General features: G+C 47.5%; 1 protein-coding gene and 1 long non-coding RNA gene across 2 annotated transcripts in view; both read right to left on the bottom strand.

Annotated features, from left to right (window-relative positions):
- Positions 1-22,279, bottom strand: part of LOC122940401 (zinc finger protein 585A-like) — a 245,560-nt gene that overhangs the window by 46,919 nt on the left and 176,362 nt on the right. The window lies entirely within an intron of this gene.
- LOC122940504 lies at positions 5-21,320 on the bottom strand. Its single transcript, XR_006390328.1, has 3 exons — positions 21,224-21,320; positions 192-335; positions 5-62 (listed from the first exon to the last, which is right to left on the bottom strand). It is a non-coding gene; the product is annotated as an uncharacterized LOC122940504 (long non-coding RNA).

Raw genomic sequence — 22,279 nt, 5'->3', positions numbered from 1 at the left:
CATCCTTCAGACACAGGGTCCTGACAGCGCTCATTAGAGGTCTTCTTCACTACTGTGTAGTCCTGGTTATGGAGAGACACAGTAATAACTATCACTCCATACATCTCCAGAGTCCCTCACCTCTCCAGTCATGTCCATCTGTTAGTAACATAGATAAGATGATGTAATGTGATATGATCAGAATCTCTCACCTCTCCAGTAAGCCGGAAGAGGATCTCTAGGGTGAGATTTATTATACTCTCCGCCATCTTCTCCTTGTCCATCCTTGTCGGGTCAATCAGGAGAAGGATCTTATATAGAAGATATCCACTGAGCGGATCCTATATTGTAGGAACCTGAATGGAAAGAAGATGAGACAATGTAAAATCCTACAAAATCTCATGTAAACTACAATAACTGGAGATAAGAGGAGACATCGGGGGAGATAATAAAGTGTAGATGTTGTGTTCTCTCTTTTTATATGGATCGAAACATGTGTGAGGTCAAGGCAGTTTCATGATATGTCATAAAATCCAATATATAGAAAATACAAAACATAAAAGTTGATCAACAAGTCATAAAACTGGGAATAAAAAATACAGAATAAAATGCAGACAGACATGCAGAGTGAACTAACACCCCGGAATGAAGATCACATTAACCCTTTTACACTACATGTGTCTATTTTATTCTAGATTTATTTTATTCCCAGTTTTATGACTTGTTGATCAACTTGGATGTTTAGTATTTTCTATATATTGGATTTTATAATCTACATCATTTGTAGGTTTCATTTGTTGGTATATAGAATAACTGAAAAACCGCAGGGTGTGCATTGTGAATGACTAGAACACTACAAAAACAGCCTGACGCGGTCCGGCCCAGGTTCTGGTATCAGCACAGCTCCGGATAAGGAGCGATTGGTCCCTCAGTTTTATACTATTGCAACCACCGAGGGACAAAACGTACAGTTTGGAAATGCGTCTGGTGTAACTGCGGTATTAATCCATTGAGTGTAATTGCGGCACCAACCTATTGAGAGGAATAAACGTATCCTTCATACCATTCCGGACACTGAAAGTCGGCGTTCCCACATCCCTACTACACAACACACGCGCAAGTAAGTGTGCCGGCATACAAGAGAACTATAGGATCCAGCAGCGCATCGAGGTCATAGATGAGCGGAGGTCATCAATATCAGATCGGGGGGTCCGACACCCGGCTCCCCCAGCCGATCAGCTGTATGAAGAGAAGGTACACGCTGTGCGCGCCTGCCGTCTCCTGTCTCTCTTCCGTCTTGCCATAGACATGACAGCGGCGAGCAGGACAGGAGACGGCGCGCGCCTTCTCCTCATACAGCTGACCTGTGGGGGTGCCGGATGTCGAATCCCCGCCAATCCGATACCGATGTCCTATCTTGAGGATAGATCATTAATATTAAAAGCCCCGAGAACCCCTTTAAACAGCAGGTTTGGGAAATTTGCCTAAAAAATTTAAGAATTGTTTCTAAACTTCTAAGCCTGTTCTAAAAAAATAAAACAACACTTACAGAATGAGGAACATAAAGCAGACATATGGGGGATGTAGAGTAATAACTGGTTTACGAGGTATCACTATCTGCCGGAAAAGCTGAGGAATTAACAGTTTGAAAACTGGGAATTTTTCCAATTTTTTTCTGAAGGGGTTAATGCAGGGAAATCTAACCGCAGTTTGTCCGTCATTTCACCATCACACATAATAAAGATGGCGGTTTGATACCTACAGGTGTAGAGATGGGTCTGCACGGCTGATCTTCTGGAGGGTCAGGACGCGGACTCTGACACCGGAGGGACTGAATGAAGAAATCCAAGGAATTCCAGAATCTCTCCCTGTTTCCCTGGGTCATTCTGCCCTTCTCCAATATGGAGCATTAATACTCCTCCTCATGTGCGCATGCGCTGCACTCTGCTTGGCTCCTCCTCCCCTGTGCTGGCGTGGGGAGAACGAGACCACTGCTTCCTGCTTCCTGCATGTCCTCTTGTCGCTGGGGACAGGGTTTCCTTCCTTCCTGTACGCGCATGCGCCACATAAATAAGTGGTGAATGTTATATTATACTCTGATATAAAAGGCTTCTCACACACAGCAGCACCAACCCCAAGATGAAGGCAGCAGCTGAAACGCGCGTCGGGGAGGACACATCCCCTACAGACGTCTGTCACATCGGTTGGTGATTTTACTATTGTTTATTTCAGTCACTTTACTTGTGAATTTCCTTTCGCTGTTCTATGATTTCTGTCTCGTCAGCGCCTCACACTGGAGACCTGCGCACTTCTTCTCCGTTATTATTAGTTCTGTATTAATATCTTTTTGGAGCCGTTATATCATATTTATCATCTACAAGAGGAATTACCGGCTTCACACGCCCCCCCCCCCCATAACAGTGACTTCTACAGAGACCACTATAACATAGTCATCCACATCCCCCCCATAACAGTGACATCTACGGTGTTAAATGAATTCGCCCACTGATCTCACACTGCCAGCATACAGAGGGTGATGCCCCACATCATATACATTTCATTTCAGCCCGGCCTATATTCATTTAACCCTTTAAAAACACCAGTTACCTACTGAAATCAGTGACAGCGTCCGTCTGTCCACTTTGCTGCCAGTTCTTGTGCCCAGAACCTGTTTGGGCTGAACTCCCCTGTATATGGTGCGGGCACCACCCTCTGTATGTCACCAGTGTGAGATCAGTGCCCGAAGTCATTTCATTCTGCCCATCATTTGTATTTTAATGCTGATTTCACCTCGGGACGCTCACTGCAACTTTTGAATAAGAAACCAACTTCAGCCTCGTGTCCTGTATTTATATATCTTCTTGTAGTGCCACTCATTCTTATACAATAATGATTTTAGTGATTTTAAGAAAAGGATGAATTTTCCAGTCCCCTGCTCCAGTCCACGTCTCTGAGATCTCCTGGATATGTCTTCTATATAACGCCCCCTGCTCCAGTCCATGTCTCTGAGATCTCCTGGATATGTCTTCTATATAACGCCCCCTGCTCCAGTCCACATCTCTGAGATCTCCCGGATATGTCTTCTATATAATGCCCCCTGCTCCAGTCCACGTCTCTGAGATCTCCTGGATATGTCTTCTATATAATGTCCCCTGCTCCAGTCCACGTCTCTGAGATCTCCTGGATATGTCTTCTATATAACGTCCCCTGCTTCAGTCCATGTCTCTGAGATCTCCTGGATATATCTTCTATATAACTCCCCCCCCCTCCAGTCCATGTCTCTGAGATCTCCTGGATATGTCTTCTATATAACACCCCCTGCTCCAGTCCACCTCTCTGAGATCTCCTGGATATGTCTTCTATATAATTCCCTCTGCTCCAGTCCACGTCTCTGAGATCTCCTGGATATTTCTTATATATAATTCCCTCTGCTTCAGTCCATGTCTCTGAGATCTCCTGGATATGTCTTCTATATAACGCCCCCTGCTCCAGTCCACGTCTCTGAGATCTCCTAGATATGTCTTCTATATAACGCCCCCTGCTCCAGTCCACGTCTCCAAGATCTCCAGGATATGTCTTCTATATAACACCCCCTGTTCCAGTCCACGTCTCCGAGATCTCCAGGATATGTCTTCTATATAACACCCCCTGTTCCAGTCATCATCTCTGACTAGTGTTGAGCAAACTTGTGTTTTAAGTTCGGCGTCTAAAGTTCGGGTTTGGGTTATCGAAGTATCCCGTTATGGATTCTAAATTCCGTTATGGTCCATGGTAGCGGAATCCATAACAGGATACTTCGATAACCTGAACTTTAGACGCCGATCTTTAAACACAAGTTCGCTCAACACTATCTCTGATATCTCTGAGATATGTCTTCTATATAACGCCCCCTCCTCCAGTCCACGTCAATTAGATCTCCTGGATACATCTTCTATATAACGCCCCCTGCTCCAGTCCACGTCTCTGATCTCCTGGATATGTCTTCTATATAATGCCCCCTGCTCCAGTCCACGTCTCTGAGATCTCCTGGATATGTCTTCTATATAACGCCCCCTCCTCCAGTCCACGTCTCTGCGATCTCCTGGATATGTCTTCTATATAACGCCCCCTGCTCCAGTCCACGTCTCTGAGATCTCCTGGATATGTCTTCTATATAACGCCCCCTGCTCCAGTCCACGTCTCTGAGATCTCCTGGATATGTCTTCTATATAACGCCCCCTGCTCCAGTCCACGTCTCTGAGATCTCCTGGATATGTCTTCTATATAACGCCCCCTGCTCCAGTCCACGTCTCTGAGATCTCCTGGATATGTCTTCTATATAACGTCCTCTGCTCCAGTCTTCACTACTGGTTTGGGCTCAATAACTTAAAGGGGTTGTCCGAGTTATGAAAAAAAAATATAGCACTGAAAATCGGATATATAACTGAGCTAAGCAAGTTTTATGCAAAAAATATATATTTCCTAATTTCCCTGGCTCTTTTCTGGCCTTTTGTTTACATGCAATAAAAACAATCTCTGCCCCCCCCCCCCCCCCCCCGCACTGCTAAGGGAGTGAATACAAGAGCTGCCCTGGGTGACATGTCTGCCTGCTGGGAGACATCAGCAGCATGTTGTAGGTGTAGGACTACAAGTCCCAGCTGTACAATGACACTGCTAAGGGAGTAGATACAAGAGCTGCACTGAGTGCTGGGAGAATCAACAGCAACTTGTAAGTGTAGAACTACAAGTCCCAGCTGTATAATGACACTGCTAATACTCACAGGATCTTCCCCTACCTTCTTGTGCAATGCTCTCTCTAGTCTGTCAGCTCCAGTACCCAGCATTGTCTCCTCACTGCCTGCAGAGCTGTGCAGCTGAAGGGGTTAAGAATCCTAGCAGAGAGTAGACGGCAGTGAAGGGGGCGTGGCCAGCACAGTGACATCTCGTTTACAGGTTTGTAAACGACCTTTATCAGAGCAGGGAGAGAAGCTGACATCACAGGTCATGTGACCCTCAGTGAAATCTGAGAAACCAGCCCCTGGAGATAAAGTGATTGAATTGGAAAGCTGTTACATTTGCTTGGTTAGGAACATAGAAAGAACAAAAAATAACTCGGACAACCCCTTTAAGGAAATAACTGACCAAATAACTGGTGTGAACTTGAAATGTAACTGAAATAAAGTGGCCTAAATGGGAGGAAATGCTCAAAACCCCAAACACTGTGGTGTCTTTATAACCAGGGGAGCAATTCCTCCGCATGTGATCCATTCCGAACGGCAATCCCCAGCAAAAATGCATACAATGGACGATGTCTGCTGCGGACCACATGTGGAGGAATTACTCCCCAAGTTATAAACACGCTACAGTGTTTGGGGTTTTTGAGCATTTCCTCCCATTTAGGCCACTTTATTTCAGTTTCTAAAGGGAATCTGTCACCGGGATTTTGTGTATAGAGCCGCGAGGACATGGGTTGCTAGATGACCGCTAACTCATCCGCAATACCCAGTCCCCATAGCTCTGTGTGCTTTTATTGTGTAAAAAAAAACAATTTGATACATATGCAAATTAACCCGAGAGGAGTCCTGTCCCAAGGTAGAGCTCTTTTTCTGCTCTTATTCACTTTTTAATGGCATATCATTTACTTTTTTTCTTTACATATACAGGGTGGGCCATTTATATGGATACACCTTAATAAAATGGGAATGGTTGGTGATATTAACTTCCTGTTTGTGGCACATTAGTATACGTGAGAGGGGAAAATTTTCAAGATGGGTGGTGACCATGGCGGCCATTTTGAAGTCGGCCATTTTGAATCCAACTTTAGTTTTTTCAATAGGAATAGGATCATGTGACACATCAAACTTATTGGGAATTTCACAAGACAATGGTGTGCTTGGTTTTAACGTAACTTTATTCTTTCATTAGTTATTTACAAGTTTATCTTTGTTCACAGCCATTGACATGTCGCCGAGGTTAACACGCGACGAGCGGATAGAAATTGTGTTGATGTCTGGTGAACGCAGTAACCAGGTCATTGCAGCAGATTTCAATGCAAGACAGCCTACGAGACCACCCATCTCCCATGCTACAGTTAGCAAACTGCTTGCTAAGTTTCGTGAAACTGGTTCAGTGTTGGATTTGGCAAAATGTGGACGCATGAAATCTGTCACTAATGAAGAAACATCAGTGGCTGTCCTAGCTTCATTCAGCAAGAGCCCACAGCGTAGCACGCGCCGCATGTCACTGGAGAGTGGCATTAGTCGAACATCCCTTCGGCGGATATTAGCTACTCACAAATGGCACCCTTATAAACTCCAGCTACTGCAGCATCTCAACGAGGATGACCCAGATCGGCGCACTGAATTTGCAGAATGGGCAAAACAAAAATTGGAACAGGACCCTCAGTTTATGCAGAAGATTTTGTTCAGTGATGAGGCAAACTTTTATGTGAATGGTGAAGTTAACAAACAAAACCACCGCTATTGATCTGACACTAACCCACATTGGATAGATCCCTCCAAGACTGTTGGAGCAAAAAAATTGATGGCATGGTGTGGTATAGGGGGTACAAAGATAGTGGGGCCATTCTTCATCAATGACAACCTCAAGGCCACTGGATATGCGAAATTGCTACATGATGATGTGATTCCCTCTTTATGCACTGAAGCTGGCACGTTCCCTGAGTTTTTCCAGCAAGATAGTGCACCACCACATTATGGGTGTCAGGTACGAGCATTCCTAGATGAACAGTTTCCCGGAAAGTGGATTGGTCGTCGTGGGCCAGTTGAATGGCCCCCAAGGTCTCCCGATCTGACCCCCTTAGACTTTTATCTTTGGGGTCATCTGAAGGCAACTGTCTATGCTGTGAAGATACGAGATGTGCAGCACCTAAAACTACGGATACTGGAAGCCTGTGCTAGCATTTCTCCTGCGGTGTTGCTATCAGTCTGTGAAGAGTGGGAGAAGAGGGTTGCATTGACAATCCAACACAATGGGCAGCACATTCAACACATTTTATAAGTGGTCAGAAACTTGTAAATAACTCATGAAAGAATAAAGTTACGTTAAAACCAAGCACACCATTTTTCTTGTGAAATTCCCAATAAGTTTGATATGTCACATGACCCTCTTCCTATTGGAAAAACTAAAGTTGGATTCAAAATGGCCGACTTCAAAATGGCCGCCATGGTCACCACCCATCTTGAAAAGTTTCCCCCCTCACATATATTAATGTGCCACAAACAGGAAGTTAATATCACCAACCATTCCCATTTTATTAAGGTGTATCCATATAAATGGCCCACCCTGTATATCTTTTAACCATGTTATAATGAAAAAATATATATTTTTACTTTTGGGACTATGAGCTCCGTTCTCTTGTTATTTTGCTTACTTCACTCAGGAGCTAGTACCAAGTCACAACTACGGGTGTCCTCTGTGGCTACATTGGATGGACACTGTCCTTCATTCCCCATTTGGACACCCTTGGTCTTTTTTGTTTTTCTATCTTTTCTCACTCCAAACACTCCACACAGTTACTCTGCCCAGTCCATAAAGTTACTCTTAAACAACCAACAATTGTTTCCCTTAAGCTTGCTATATCAGCGATCCAGTATCACCATTAGCGAAACCAATACTTAGATACATAGATCAAATTTAATCATAAATTATAACTTCATCAACAATTGCATTTAAATAATCATCAATGTTATTAGTACTTACAGAGTTACAAGCAATTCTGGCCTCACATAAATTAAGAACATTTAAAAAAATACTAGTCAGACTTCAGGTGTATGTGTAGTGTCCCACTGGGTAGGAGTGGGCACTACACAAGGGTTAATTGGGTAACATGTTACTTCTGCTCACAAGGGACAGTGATTCATACATGTAAAGTGCAAGTGCAACAATATATATGGGAAAATACAATCAGTGCATACAAGTAATGTTATCCTGTCCACAGTATATGGTCACAGAGTCAGAATTCCGACCCTGGATCCTACGGACATTGTCAAGCACACTGCCATACTAAGATATCATATAATCGGCAGAAAATCTAGCATACTGACCCAAGTATCTGCCACAACACCGTCAGACTGTGCCCCCTGTCTGTCAGTCTGATGGGGTTGTGGCAGATACTTGGGTCAGTATGCTAGATTTTCTGCCGATTATATGATATCTTAGTATGGCAGTGTGCTTGACAATGTCCGTAGGATCCAGGGTCGGAATTCTGACTCTGTGACCATATACTGTGGACAGGATAACACTACTTGTATGCACTGATTGTATTTTCCCATATATATTGTTGCACTTGCACTTTACATGTATGAATTGTAATTGCCATATGCAGCACGCCAGACCTGCAGGGTATAGCGATAGTGAGGTCACGGTTATGGGCAATCGAGGGTTACTCACTTTTTAGAGGGGAACCCTGGGCAGGCATGCGACAGTGAAGGAGAGGTAGACACTAGTTCCTCTGGGGCATACTCTGTAAATAGGGACCGGGCCTGGTGGTATGTGAGGTGTCCTGGATGTTGCAGGTGTTTTGAGTGCCTGAGGTAAGGTCCTTTTAAGGATTGTGACGCCAGTGCCTGTAACGGTGGCACACCGGTTTGTAGGAGTAGTAATAGAGTACACAGATGGTAAACCAAACGTTGCTTTACTTTAGGAAACAGTCCAACTTTATACAATCAGTTGCAGTGGTGTATAATGCAGTCCTTTACAGTACATGTGCACAGCAGGTTTACTTCACAGCACGGCAGGTTTCAATCTTGCAAGATATTTGGAGAGTAAACAGTTAATGCTTTGCAGTACAATGCTGCTCTATCCCCACAGCTATTCTAGCTGGCTGGATCCCAAGGCCCGGATGCCTAATTGCTGGCTTGAATCCTTGGTATATAAAATCCTTCCTCCAGTATTGCCACTTGCTCTATATATCACAGTACCTCTGCCTCTCAGCTTACTTCTCTGCTGGGTTGGAAAGGTGGCAGCAGGTTTCTCCCAGGAGGTGCTCTCCTACTACTGGGGGGTCTCATCTGTGTTATCTGGATCACTGGTCTCCAAGCAGGCTGTACTCCTTCTAGCCTCCTGGTGCAGCTAGGAACCAGGACTATCTAGCTGCATGTCAAGAGGAGGCCTTCAGTATATCTTGGGCTGGTGCCTTCTCACTTCTGTCTCCACAGACTCCTGACTATGACCTAACCCCTCCCTGTCTGGGCCTGGACATTTATACTAGGGGCTCCCAATCTCCCTCTAGTGTCTGGGATGTCTAACTACACCCAACTAGGCCTGAAAAGCATATAACAGGGGAAACCAACATATGTAATACACACAGTAAATTACATTACAATGCATGGATAAATATAATATCACTGTCCCTTGTGAGCAGAAGTAACACGTTACCCAATTGACCCTTGTGTAGTGCCCACTCCTTCCTAGTGGGACACTACACATACACCCGAAGTCTGACTAGTATTTTTTTAAATGTTCTTAATTTATGTGAGGCCAGAATTGCTTGTAACTCTGTAAGTACTAATAAAATTGATGATTATTTAAATGCAATTGTTGATGGAGTTATAATTTATGATTACATTTGATCTATGTATCCAAGTATTGGTTTCCATAAAGTTACTCTGCCCAGTGCAGCCTTTCCACAGTTAATCCGTCCACTCCACCCAGGTACTCCACCCACTCCACCCAGTTACTCCACCCACTCCACCCAGTTACTCCGCCCACCCCACCCAGTTACTCCGCCCATTCCACCCAGTTACCCCGCCCACTCCAGCCTTTCCATAGTTACTCCGCCCACTCCACCCAGTTACTAAAGCTAATTCGGCCACTCCAGTTGTAGATGTCATGGTCTTACCTCCTTGCTGTCCTCCTTCGTTTGACATGCGCTGGCGGCCATCTTGGTTTCTGGGTTTCTTGTAGCCTCCCACCCTGCGGCTCCTCCTTCCCACTGGGAGGAGCTGGATGCCTAGCTCATATATATAGGAGGTCTGTGGCTTCAGTTCCTTGCTTGGTCCTCCTGTGCTCACATGCTTCTAAGACTGCTGCTGCTTCTGGTTCCTGATCCTGGCTTCGTCTGACTACCCTGCTGGTTCCTGATCCTGGCTTCGTCTGACTACCCTGCTGGTTCCTGATCCTGGCTTCGTCTGACTACCCTGCTGGTTCCTGATCCAGGCTTCATCTGACTACCCTTCTGGTTCCTGATCTCTGGTTTCGCAAGACCCTGCTTCGGTTTAGCCATCCGTTTGGACTTTTGCCTTACAGCTTTATTTTCAATAAAGCCTTCTTATTTCCACTCATCTCTTGTTGTACGTCTGGTTCATGGTTCCATGACATTAGGACCAAGCCATGAATTCTGACGGTACAGGGCCATCCTCGCTACCTACGCTGGTTGCCAGACTTGATCAGCAGGATCACCTGTTGGGTCGGTTCGCTGTGGCGTTGCAAACCCTGCTTGAATGCATGGCTCATTTAGCTTCCGTTGCCGATGGGTCGGTTGTCGCTCCTGGGCCCGCTCCTACTGCCGCTCCGGTTGTTGCGCCAGAGTCTACCCCGACACCTGTTGCTGCGCCTGCGGTGTTTCGGGGTATGACCGGTTCTGCCCCCCTTCCACAGCGCTTTGGGGGAGAGCCAACTCAGTGCCGAGGTTTCCTTAACCAGGTGGGCATTTATTTCGAGTTGCTGCCACATGCCTTTCCTACTGAGAGATCAAAGGTGGGCTTCTTGATCTCGCTGCTCTCGGACAAGGCCTTGGCCTGGGCCAGCCCTTTATGGGAGAACAACAATCCGGTGGTTGCCGAGTTTTCTGGTTTTGTTGCTTCTCTTCGGAAGGTATTCGATGTGCCGGCTCGTGCTGCCTCTGCTGCGAAGCTCCTTATGTCCATCAGACAGGGTTCACGATCCGTAGCTGAATACGCCATTGAGTTTCGTACCCTGGCAGCAGAGGTGGGCTGGAATAATGAGGCTCTGGTCGCTGCTTTCTCTCATGGTCTCTCGGATGCCTTGAAGGATGAGGTTGCAGCTAAGGACCTACCAGTGGAGCTCGAGTCTCTTATTTCTTTCCTGATTTTGATTGACACCAGACTCAGGGAGAGACCTTCCTTTAAGGAGAGCCTGCGGAGGCCTTCTAACAGATTGGCGCCTACGTTTTCTGTCCCACCCGTGCCTCCCTCTCCTCCCACGCCTCCTGGGGATGACTTGTCTGGGGGTGAACCCATGCAGCTGGGGTTTGCTCGCCTGTCCGAGGGGGAGAGGGTACTCCGGAGACGCGAGGGCCGATGCATGTACTGTGGTCTCGGTGGGCATTTTCGGTTGGCATGCCCGAACCGTCCGGGAAACGCTCGCACCTGAGATCCTGTCGGGGGCAGATCTTGGGTGGAGTCTCCTCGTCCCCGGTTTCCCGTGTTGACAAACCACTGATTACTGTTGTCCTCTCCTGGGTCGGGGGCTCGGTGACGACCCAGGCGTTGGTGGACTCTGGTGCTGGTGGTTTGTTCATTGATAGTGTGTTCGCTGCCGCCAATTCCATTCCTCTGCAGCCTCGAGGTTCCCCACTGGCTCTTGAGGCGATAGACGGCAGACCCCTTCTGCCGCCACACGTGACTCATGAGACCCTTCCAGTGGGGATGGCCATTGGTGCCGTTCACAGAGAGTCGGTCTGTCTCCAGGTTATTTCGTCTCCACACTACTCGGTGGTCTTGGGGTACCCCTGGCTCCAGAAGCATAATCCGACTTTCGATTGGAAATCGGCCGAGATCCTCTCGTGGTCACCGCAGTGTGGGGCTAGTTGCATCCATGGGCCTGTCAAGTTGCTGTGTACTTCCTCGGACTCTCTGTTGCCTCCTGAATACGAGGAGTACCGGGATGTATTCGATAAGGTGCGTGCGGTTGCCCTACCTCCGCACCGCCCATACGATTGTGCCATAGAGTTACAATCTGGTGCCGTTCCGCCTCGTGGCAAAGTCTATCCACTGTCGGTAGCGGAGAATGAGGCCATGGAGGAGTACGTGAGGGAGGCGCTTTCACGCGGACACATTCGCAAATCCTCGTCCCCGGCAGGGGCTGGATTTTTCTTTGTGAAAAAGAAGGGCGGTGAGTTGAGGCCTTGCATCGATTACAGGGGTCTCAATCGCATCACGATCAAGAACGCTTACCCGATACCCTTGATTTCCGAGCTGTTCGATCGCCTCAAAGGGGCCACAGTCTTTACCAAACTCGACCTGAGGGCGGCATATAACCTGGTAAGGATCAAGGCGGGCGATGAGTGGAAGACCGCATTTAACACCAGGACCGGTCATTATGAATCCTTGGTTATGCCCTTTGGGTTGTGCAATGCGCCCGCAGTCTTCCAGGAATTCATCATTCATCAACGATGTTTTCCGTGACCTGTTGCAGCAGTGTGTGGTGGTCTATTTGGATGACATCTTGGTATATTCTGAATCCATGGAGGCCCACATTCTGGATGTCAGACGAGTGTTGCAACGGTTACGAGAGAACAAGCTGTTCGGTAAGCTTGAGAAATGCGAATTTCACCGATCCCAGGTAACCTTCTTAGGTTACATCATTTCCGCTGAGGGGTTCTCCATGGATCCTGAGAAGGTTTCGGCTGTCTTACAGTGGCCCCAGCCCAGTGGTCTTCGTGCCCTGCAGCGCTTTTTGGGCTTCGCCAATTATTATCGGAAGTTCATCAGGGACTTTTCCATGCTAGCCAAGCCTCTCACGGATCTGACCAAGAAGGGCAGTAATCCCCTGGTCTGGCCGCCCGAGGCCATCCGAGCTTTTGAGGCTCTAAAGTCCGCCTTTGTGTCGGCTCCGATTCTGTCGCATCCCAACCCTGGGTTGCCGTTTGTCCTCGAGGTGGACGCGTCTGAGACGGGAGTAGGCGCCCTCCTGTCTCAGCGTAGAACACCAGAGGGTCCTCTGCTTCCTTGTGGGTTTTACTCCCGGAAACTGTCTTCCGCGGAGTGCAACTACCAGATTGGTGACAGGGAGTTATTGGCCATCGTGCAGGCCCTTAAAGAATGGAGGCACTTGCTCGAGGGCTCGGTGGTTCCGGTTCTCATCCTGACGGACCACAAGAATCTGACCTACCTCTCTGAGGCCAAGAGATTGACACCACGTCAGGCCAGATGGGCTCTGTTCTTGTCACGTTTTAATTACGTGGTCTCCTACCTACCCGGTTCCAAGAACATCAGAGCGGATGCCTTATCACGGCAGTACTCCGAGCTGTCCGGGGAGGAGTCGATTCCGACTTCGGTCATACCTCCGAATCAGATCCTGGCCGCCATTCGCACCAGCCTGACCTCTTCCCTGGGTGAGCAGATTTTGGCGGCTCAATCTGGTGCTCCCTCTGGGAGACCCAACGGCAGGTGTTTTGTGCCTGAGGAGTTGCGCACTCGGTTGTTGCGAACCTACCATAACTCCAAGGCCGCGGGGCATCCTGGAAAGAATCAGCTGTCCTGGGCTGTTTCACGTCTGTTCTGGTGGCCTTCTCTACGTTCCGACATCGCCGCATATGTAGCGGCATGCTCCGTTTGTGCCCAGAGTAAGTCCCCTCGGCACCTTCCGTTGGGCCTTTTGCAACCCATAGCCACCGGGGAGCGTCCATGGTCACACCTGGGGATGGATTTCATTGTGGACCTCCCTGCATCCCGAGGCCATACGGTCATTCTCATGATAGTGGATCGGTTTTCCAAAATGTGCCACTGTGTTCCTCTTAAGAAGTTACCCTCTGCACAAGAGTTGGCCTCGATTTTTGCCAGGGAGGTCTTCCGGTTGCACGGTTTGCCCAAGGAGATTGTGTCGGATCGGGGGAGTCAGTTTGTGTCCAGGTTCTGGCGCGCCTTTTGCTCCCAGTTGGGGATTCATCTCTCTTTCTCCTCGGCCTACCACCCTCAGTCCAATGGGGCCGCAGAACGATCCAATCAGGCCTTGGAGCAATTCCTTCGTTGCTATGTCTCCGATCACCAAGACAATTGGGTTGACCTCCTGCCTTGGGCTGAGTTTGCCAGGAACACGGCGGTGAACTCTTCCTCTGGGACGTCTCCCTTCATGGCCAATTATGGGTTCCAACCTGCCGTGTTACCGGAGGTATTCTCTCCCCAGGATATTCCGGCTGTGGAGGATCACCTTTCCGTCCTACGTGCTTCTTGGGTACAGATCCAGAGGTCCCTTGAGGTCTCTGCGCAGCGCCAGAGACTCCAGGCTGATCGCAGACGAGCGCCCGCTCCTTCCTACCAGGTCGGAGACCGCGTATGGTTGTCCACCCGCAACCTCAACCTTCGAGTGCCCACTCCCAAGCTGGCGCCTCGCTTTGTTGGTCCCTTCCGAGTGCTTCGCAGGGTAAACCCGGTAGCCTATGCCCTTGCGCTTCCTCCTGGCATGCGGATCTCCAACGTGTTTCATGTCTCCCTGTTGAAGCCACTGGTGTGTAATCGTTTCACTTCCTCGATTCCTCGGCCTCGTCCGGTCCAAGTGGGCAATCGTGAGGAGTATGAGGTGAGCAATATCCTGGACTCACGCCTGGTCCGCGGCCGGGTGCAGTTTTTGGTCCATTGGCGTGGTTATGGTCCAGAGGAGCGTTCCTGGGTTCCCTCCGCAGATGTCCATGCTCCTGCCTTGCTCCGAGCCTTCCACGCACGCTTCCCTCAGAAACCGTTCCTTACTCCGCGGAGGAGGGGCCTTTGAGGGGGAGGTACTGTCATGGTCTTACCTCCTTGCTGTCCTCCTTCGTTTGACATGTGCTGGCAGCCATCTTGGTTTCTGGGTTTCTTGTAGCTTCCCACCCTGCGGCTCCTCCTTCCCACTGGGAGGAGCTGGATGCCTAGCTCATATATATAGGAGGTCTGTGGCTTCAGTTCCTTGCTTGGTCCTCCTGTGCTCACATGCTTCTAAGACTGCTGCTGCTTCTGGTTCCTGATCCTGGCTTCGTCTGACTACCCTGCTGATTCCTGATCCTGGCTTCGTCTGACTACCCTGCTGATTCCTGATCCTGGCTTCGTCTGACTACCCTTCTGGTTCCTGATCCCTGGTTTCGCAAGACCCTGCTTCGGTTTAGCCATCCGTTTGGACTTTTGCCTTACAGCTTTATTTTCAATAAAGCCTTCTTATTTCCACTCATCTCTTGTTGTACGTCTGGTTCATGGTTCCATGACAGTAGACTACTGGTGGAGGCAAGAACACATCACACAATTTCCCCAGAAATTGGAGCTTTTTTTCTTGATATGTTTAGAATGTGCCATTGCGTACTGCTGTTAGTATTCTGTTGCACCTGGCAGCCTGTGTCACATGGCCGGTTATAGGTGGGGCTTACAGCCTCATCATCTCTCCCACTACATGAGTGATCTCACTATGGAGGTATGTGGGAGCTTGTCACTTAAGGTGTACAGGAAACAAGAAAACACAAAATGAATATACGACTGACTGGATTCAAAACTAAGGAACAAAAAGGGAGAGCCCTGCATCAGACCTGGCTCTCTCCCTTACTGCTCAGCCTATGCGAAAATCCCAATGGTAGATGATCGCATATCCTCGTACCTCGACTGTATAACACCTGAACATCCTATAATAGTGAGGGGACACGACCACTGGCTCCCTACACTAGATACGGAGGGAGTCAGGGTCACCTGGGATCCAGCAAACAGAAAAACACAAATGAATGAACAAAATTTATCTTGTAGAAGACTCAGAAGTAGGATCAACATGCACACACTCCAGGATGCACTATGGGGAGGGATTTAAAGGGATGCAATCAGTGCAACTACATGACAGCTGAGAGAGGCTAACGAGATGAGAAAATGAAAGCAAAACAAAGGAACCTCAAAGAGGAGGTTCTGAAAGACATCTGTCAGAGCTTCTCAGATGTCTGGTGGCGACAGTACCCCTCCTTCTACGAGTGGACTCCGGACACTCAGAGCCCACCTTCTCAGGATGGGACCTATGGAAAGCCCTGATGAGACGAGTGGCCTTAATGTTCGTCACTGGGACCCACATCCTCTCCTCAGGGCCATAACCCTCCCAATGAACGAGGTACACAAGAGAACCGCGGACAACACGAGAATCCACAATCCTAGAGACCTGAAATTCAAGATTACCATCAACCAGGAGAAAAAAATCAAAATGTCATCCAAATACACTAATACAAATTTCCCCATTAAATGATAAAAAATGCTGTTCACAAAATGCTGAAAAACGGCTGGAGCATTCATCAAACCAAAAGGCATAACCAAATTCTCAAAATGGCCCTCAGGGGTATTGAAGGCCGTCTTCCATTCGTCTCCTTCTCTGACCCTGACCAGGTTGTATGCCCCTCTTAGATCTAACTTGGGAAAAACTTTAGCCCCAACAATCTGGTTAAACAGGTCCGGGATCAGAGGAAGCGGATAAGGGTCACGAATTGTGATACTGTTCAGCTCCCTGAAATCCAGACATGGTCTTAAAAAACCATCTTTTTTTCTTTACAAAGAAAAAAACAGCGGCAACAGGTGACTTCGAGGGTCGTATGTGTCCCTTTCTCAGACTCTCAGAGATATAAGCACGCATAGCAACCCTTTCAGGTTGGGAGAGATTGTAGAAATGAGATTTAGGCAGCTTGGCGCCTGGGGTGAGATGAATAGGGCAATCGTACTCCCTGTGCGGGGGCAAGTCCTGAACACCACTCTCAGAGAAGACATCCGAAAATGGTACAGTCTTAGTAGAAACCTCAGAAAGAGATGTCGTGAGGCAATTCTCTCTGCAAAAGTCACTCCAACCATTTATTTGCCTCGCTTGCCAATCAATGGTGGGGTTATGTTTAGTGAGCCTGGGTAGCCCCAACACTAGAAGAGTAGGCAACCCGCTAAGGACGAAACATGACACATCCTCAACATGAGCATCACTCACAATCAAACGGATATTGTGAACTATGCCCTTTAATGATTTCTGAGAAAGTGGAGCAGAATCAATAGCAAAAACAGGAATATCCTTTCCCAAAGTGCATACCTGGAAACCATGAGTTGTAGCAAATTGATTATCAATAAGATTGACAGCTGCTCCACTATCTACAAAAATCTCACAAAAAATGTTCTTGCTCTCTAGCGCCACCCTGGCAGGCAGGACAAAACGGGAACTACCAGCAAACGGAAAACCTTCAATTTCCGCCTCAACCTTGCCAATGGTAACAGATGAAACATTTTTAAAGGATTTTTTTCTTTTTGTTTCTTTATTACTCTTAAAAAAACTGCCTGAATCTCCTAGAGGGACAAACATTTGCCAAATGATTTATACCTCCACAACAGAAACAAACCCTCCTCTGAGAGCTGAATCTTCTATTTTCAGAGGCAAGCAAACCCAGCTGCATGGGCTCCTGCTCAGAGGGGATTGAGAGAGACTGAGACCCCTGCGCACTGAATGAGACCACCGCACTGTCCTTGGACTGAGTATGACAGGAAGGAGTGATCTCTCCTCTCTAAGACGCCTGTCAATACGAACGGCCCGAGACATGGCAGAGTCCAAGGAGGTAGGTCTCTCATGAAAGGCAAATGCATCTTTCAATCCCTATGAAAGACCATGGCAAAATTTACTTCGGAGTGCAGCATCATTCCAACCAGTATCAGCTGCCCATCTCCGAAATTCTGAACAGTATATATCTGCGGACTGTTTACCCTGGCATAAAAGATGCAATTTAGATTCAGCCAGAGCAATACGATCCGGATCATCATATATCTGACCCAGGGCTAAAAAAATTCATCCACTGAACGGAGGGGCCGTGCCCCCACCGGCAGCGTCAAGGCCCAAGACTGAGCGTTATCCCTGAGCAGCGATATGATGATCCCCACCCGCTGTTCCTCATCACCAGAGGAATGGGGAAGTAGGCGAAAATGGAGTTTGCAAGCCTCTCTAAAACGAACAAAATTCTCACTACCCCTGGAGAACGTATCCGGGAGCGAGATCTTAGGCTCAGAACAGACTCCATGAATGCAAGCAGAAACAGTCACCTCAAACTGAGAGACAGTTTTCCAGAGATCTGCTACCTCCAGTGAAAGACCCTGCATGCGGTCAATCAAGGTTGAAACCGGATTCATGCTTGAGACGGTTTTGGCGGTTTATAATGTCACGGAAGGTGTACAGGAAACAAGAAAACACAAAATGAATATACGACTGACAGGATCCAAAACTAAGGAACAAAAAGAGAGACCCCTGCATCAGACCTGGCTCTCTCCCTTACTGCTCAGCCTATGCGAAAATCCCAATGGTAGATGATCGCATATCCTCGTACCTCGACTGTATAACACCTGAACACCCTATAATAGTGAGGGGACACGACCACCGGCTCCCTACACTAGATATGGAGGGAGTAAGGGTCACCTAGGATCCAGCAAATGGAAAAACACAAATGAATGAACAAAACTTATCTTGTAGAAGACTCAGAAGTAGGATCAACATGCACACACTCCAGGAAGTAATATAAACCGCAAACTGATGCACTATGGGGAGGGATTTAAAGGGATGCAATCAGTGCAACTACATGACAGCTGAGAGAGGCTAACGAGATGAGAAAATGAAAGCAAAACAAAGGAACCTCAAGGAGGAGGTTCTGAAAGGCATCTGTCAGAGCTTCTCAGATGTCTGGTGGTGACAGAGCTTGGCTGTAAGTTGTATCTTAGCACCTCTCAGACCGTGTTCACACACCGTAGGTAGTCTAGTGGTAGGAACCCGTGCCACGCTGAGATACCTTACTGGTGGTGCAAAAGGGCTCCAATGTGTTCCTGACAGAAATACATTGGCTAAAGTCTCAGTTCTTAACATCAGCTTGAGGGATTAGCCATTGTTGTCAGTTGCATATCATTGTGGTGCACCTTTCACAGTGATTTATGAAGTGTGAACTTCGCCTTAAAGAGGACCTTTCACTAAAATAAAAAATGTAAACTAAGCCTACAGACATGGAGAGCGGCGCCCAGGGATCTCCCTGCACTTACTATTATCCCTGGGCGCTGCTCCGTTCCCCGGTATATGCTCCGGTATCTTCATATGTTCGGCTCACCTGGGTGGAGACTGCCAGCGTCTCCTTCTCCCAGGCTGTAGTGCTGGCCAATCGCAGTGCTCAGCTCATAGCCTGAGAGAAAAAAGCCTCTCAGGCTATAAGCTGAGTGCTGCGATTGGCCAGTGCTACAGCATGGGAGAAGGAGACGCCGGCAGGTTCCCCTGAGTGGAGCCTAACATATGAAGATACCGGAGGCTATAACGGGAGAACAGAGCGGCGCCCAGGGATAATAGTCAGTGCAGGGAGATCCCTGGGCGCCGCTCTCCATGTCTGTATGCTTAGTTTACATTTTTTATTTTAGTGAAAGGTCCTTTTTAACCAGCTCAGCCCCTCTAGCTTAAACCCGCTTAATGACCAGGCCACTTTTTACACTTCGGCACTACACTACTTTCACCGTTTATTGCTCGGTCATGCAACTTACCACCCAAATGAACTTTACCTCCTTTTCTTCTCACTAATAGAGATTTCATTTGGTGGTATTTCATTGCTGCTGACATTTTTACTTTTTTTGTTATTAATCGAAATTTTTGCAAAAAAAATGACATTTTTCACTTTCTATATAAATTTTTCTCTAAATTTATTGTTCCACATGTCTTTGATAAAAAAAATGCAAAAAGTGTATATTTATTTGTTTGCGCAAAAGTTATAGCATTTACAAACTATGGTACAAAAATGTGAATTTCCGCTTTTTGAAGCAGCTCTGACTTTCTGAGCACCTGTCATGTTTCCTGAGGTTCTACAATGCCAAGACAGAAGAAAACCCCCACAAATGACCCCATTTCGGAAAGTAGACACCCTAAGGTATTCGCTGATGGGCATAGTGAGTTCATGGAAGTTTTTATTTTTTGTCACAAGTTAGCAGAAAATGATTTATTTACTTATTTATTTTTTTATTACAAAGTCTCATATTCCACTAACTTGTGACAAAAAATAAAATTTTACATGAACTCGCCATGCCCCTCACAAAATACCTTGGGGTGTCTTCTTTCCAAAATGGGGTCACTTGTGGGGTATTTATACTGCCCTGGCTTTTTAGGGGCCCTAAAGCGTGAGAAGAAGTCTGGAATATAAATGTCTAAAAAATTTTACGCATTTGCATTCCGTGAGGGGTATGGTGCGTCCATGTGAGATTTTATTTTTTGTCACAAGTTAGTGGAATATGAGACTTTGTAAGAAAATAAAAAAAATTAATTTCCGCTAACTTGTGACAAAAAAAAATCTTCTATAAACTCGCCATGCCCCTCAAAAGTGATCTTTTTATAGCGCCGCAGCGATTTTACGGTGGTTTTGCAGTGATCAGAAACCAAAAAAATTCGGTCACTGCGGTTGGGCGGACTGAACGCAAGTGTGCGCACAAGATCAGGCTACATTGCCGGTGTCCGTGTTTTGCGGATCCGCGGTGTCCGTATTTTGCAGATCCACAAAACACATACGGACGTCTGAAAAGAGACTTAAAGGGGGGCGATCAATGACAGGGGGGTGATCAAGGAGTCTATATGGGGTGATCACCCCCCTGTAAGGCTCCATTCAGACGTCCGTATGTGTTTTGCGGATCCGCAAAACACATACGGACGTCTGAATGGAGCCTTACAGGGGGGTGATCAGGGAGTCTATATGGGGTGATCACCCCCCCTGTAAGGCTCCATTCAGACATCCGTATGTGTTTTACGGATCCGCGGATCTGATCCGTGGATCAGCAAAACACATACGGACGTCTGAAAGGAGCCTTACAGGGGGGTGATCAATGACAGGGGGGTGATCAGGGAGTCTAATATGGGGTGATCAGGGGTTAATAAGTGACGGGGGGGTGTAGAGTAGTGGTGTTTGGTGCTACTTACAGAGCTGCCTGTGTCCTCTGGTGGCCGATCCAAGCAAAAGGGACCACCAGAGGACCAGGTAGGAGGTATATTAGACGCTGTTAACAAAACAGCGTCTAATATACCTTTCAGGGGTTAAAAAAATTGCATCTACAGCCTGCCAGCGAATGATCACTGCTGGCAGGCTGTAGATCAGCTTGTTTACCTTCCGATCCTGTGAACACGCGCTCCTGTGTGCGCGCGTTCACAGGAAATCTTGCGTCTCGCGAGATGACGCACCGATGCTTCAAAGGGGAACAAATCGACCGCCTCCGGAACGCAATCCTGTGTTAGGCGGTCCGGAGGCGGTTAAGGGCGGATGGAGCTGTGTATCTTTGTGGCTGTGGAGCCTTATATGTGTAGATATGATGAGTGTTCCACTTACCTGGGGGCAGGCGTGTCCTCCTCTGAAAACCCTTCACTATGGAGCCTCCTGGGCTGTGATTTCTACCACCATGCAGTAGTAGGGCTCCAGGCTGTGCTGCAGGAGAAGGTACAGGACCTGTGATGATGTCATGACCATGTGACCAGGTGTGGGCGGAGTCAGGCTGTGCTGCAGGAGAAGGTACAGGACCTGTGATGATGTCATAACCATGTGATCAGGTGTGGGCGGAGTCAGGCTGTGCTGCAGAAGGTACAGGACCTGTGATGATGTCATGACCATGTGACAAAGTGTGGGAGGAGTCAGGTTATGCTGCAGGAGAAGGTACAGGACCTGTGATGATATCATGACCATGTGATCAGGTGTGGGAGGAGTCAGGTTATGCTGCAGGAGAAGGTACAGGACCTGTGATGATGTCATGACCATGTGATCAGGTGTGGGATAAGATAAGATATAAAATAAATAAGATGCCTTTATTGTCACTGTACAATACAATGTAATGTTGTTTGGAGCAATCCTAGATGCCATGGACAGAGGAACAAGAACTGACATTTAAACTAAAGCATTACACTAGAAAAAAACAAAACATTGCACTAGAAAGTATTACTATTCCCAGTTCACAGCATATATATAGCAAGAGCAAAGTAGGACGTGCTTATGAGTATATATATATACACTGATTCAGACACCACTGCAGAGGTCATCATGGGGTCATGAATGCAGCAGTCACTTTCAGTCTGTGGTAGCTTCTATCCTAGGAAGGGGCAATAATCTCTGAGCATTTAGGAGACTGATTGCCTTGGGGTAAAAGCTGTTCTTCAGCCTAGTGGTGCGGGCATGCAGGGCTCTAAGACGCCTACCAGAGGGTAGGGGAGTGAAAAGGCTGTGGCCGGGTGAGTTGGATCCCCGCAGATAATTTTTGCCCTGTTGCTGCAGCGAGCAGTGAAGATGTCTTCCAGAGATGGTAACTGAGTACCAGTGATTCTGCCAGCCTTTCTGATGATGCGCTTGAGGGTCTTCTTGTCCTCAGAAGAGCAGCCGGAGGACCACACTGTGATG

The sequence above is a fragment of the Bufo gargarizans genome, chromosome 6 (assembly GCF_014858855.1).
Source record: "Bufo gargarizans isolate SCDJY-AF-19 chromosome 6, ASM1485885v1, whole genome shotgun sequence".
Taxonomy (NCBI): domain Eukaryota; kingdom Metazoa; phylum Chordata; class Amphibia; order Anura; family Bufonidae; genus Bufo; species Bufo gargarizans.
This window is presented reverse-complemented; position numbering and strand designations above follow the sequence as displayed.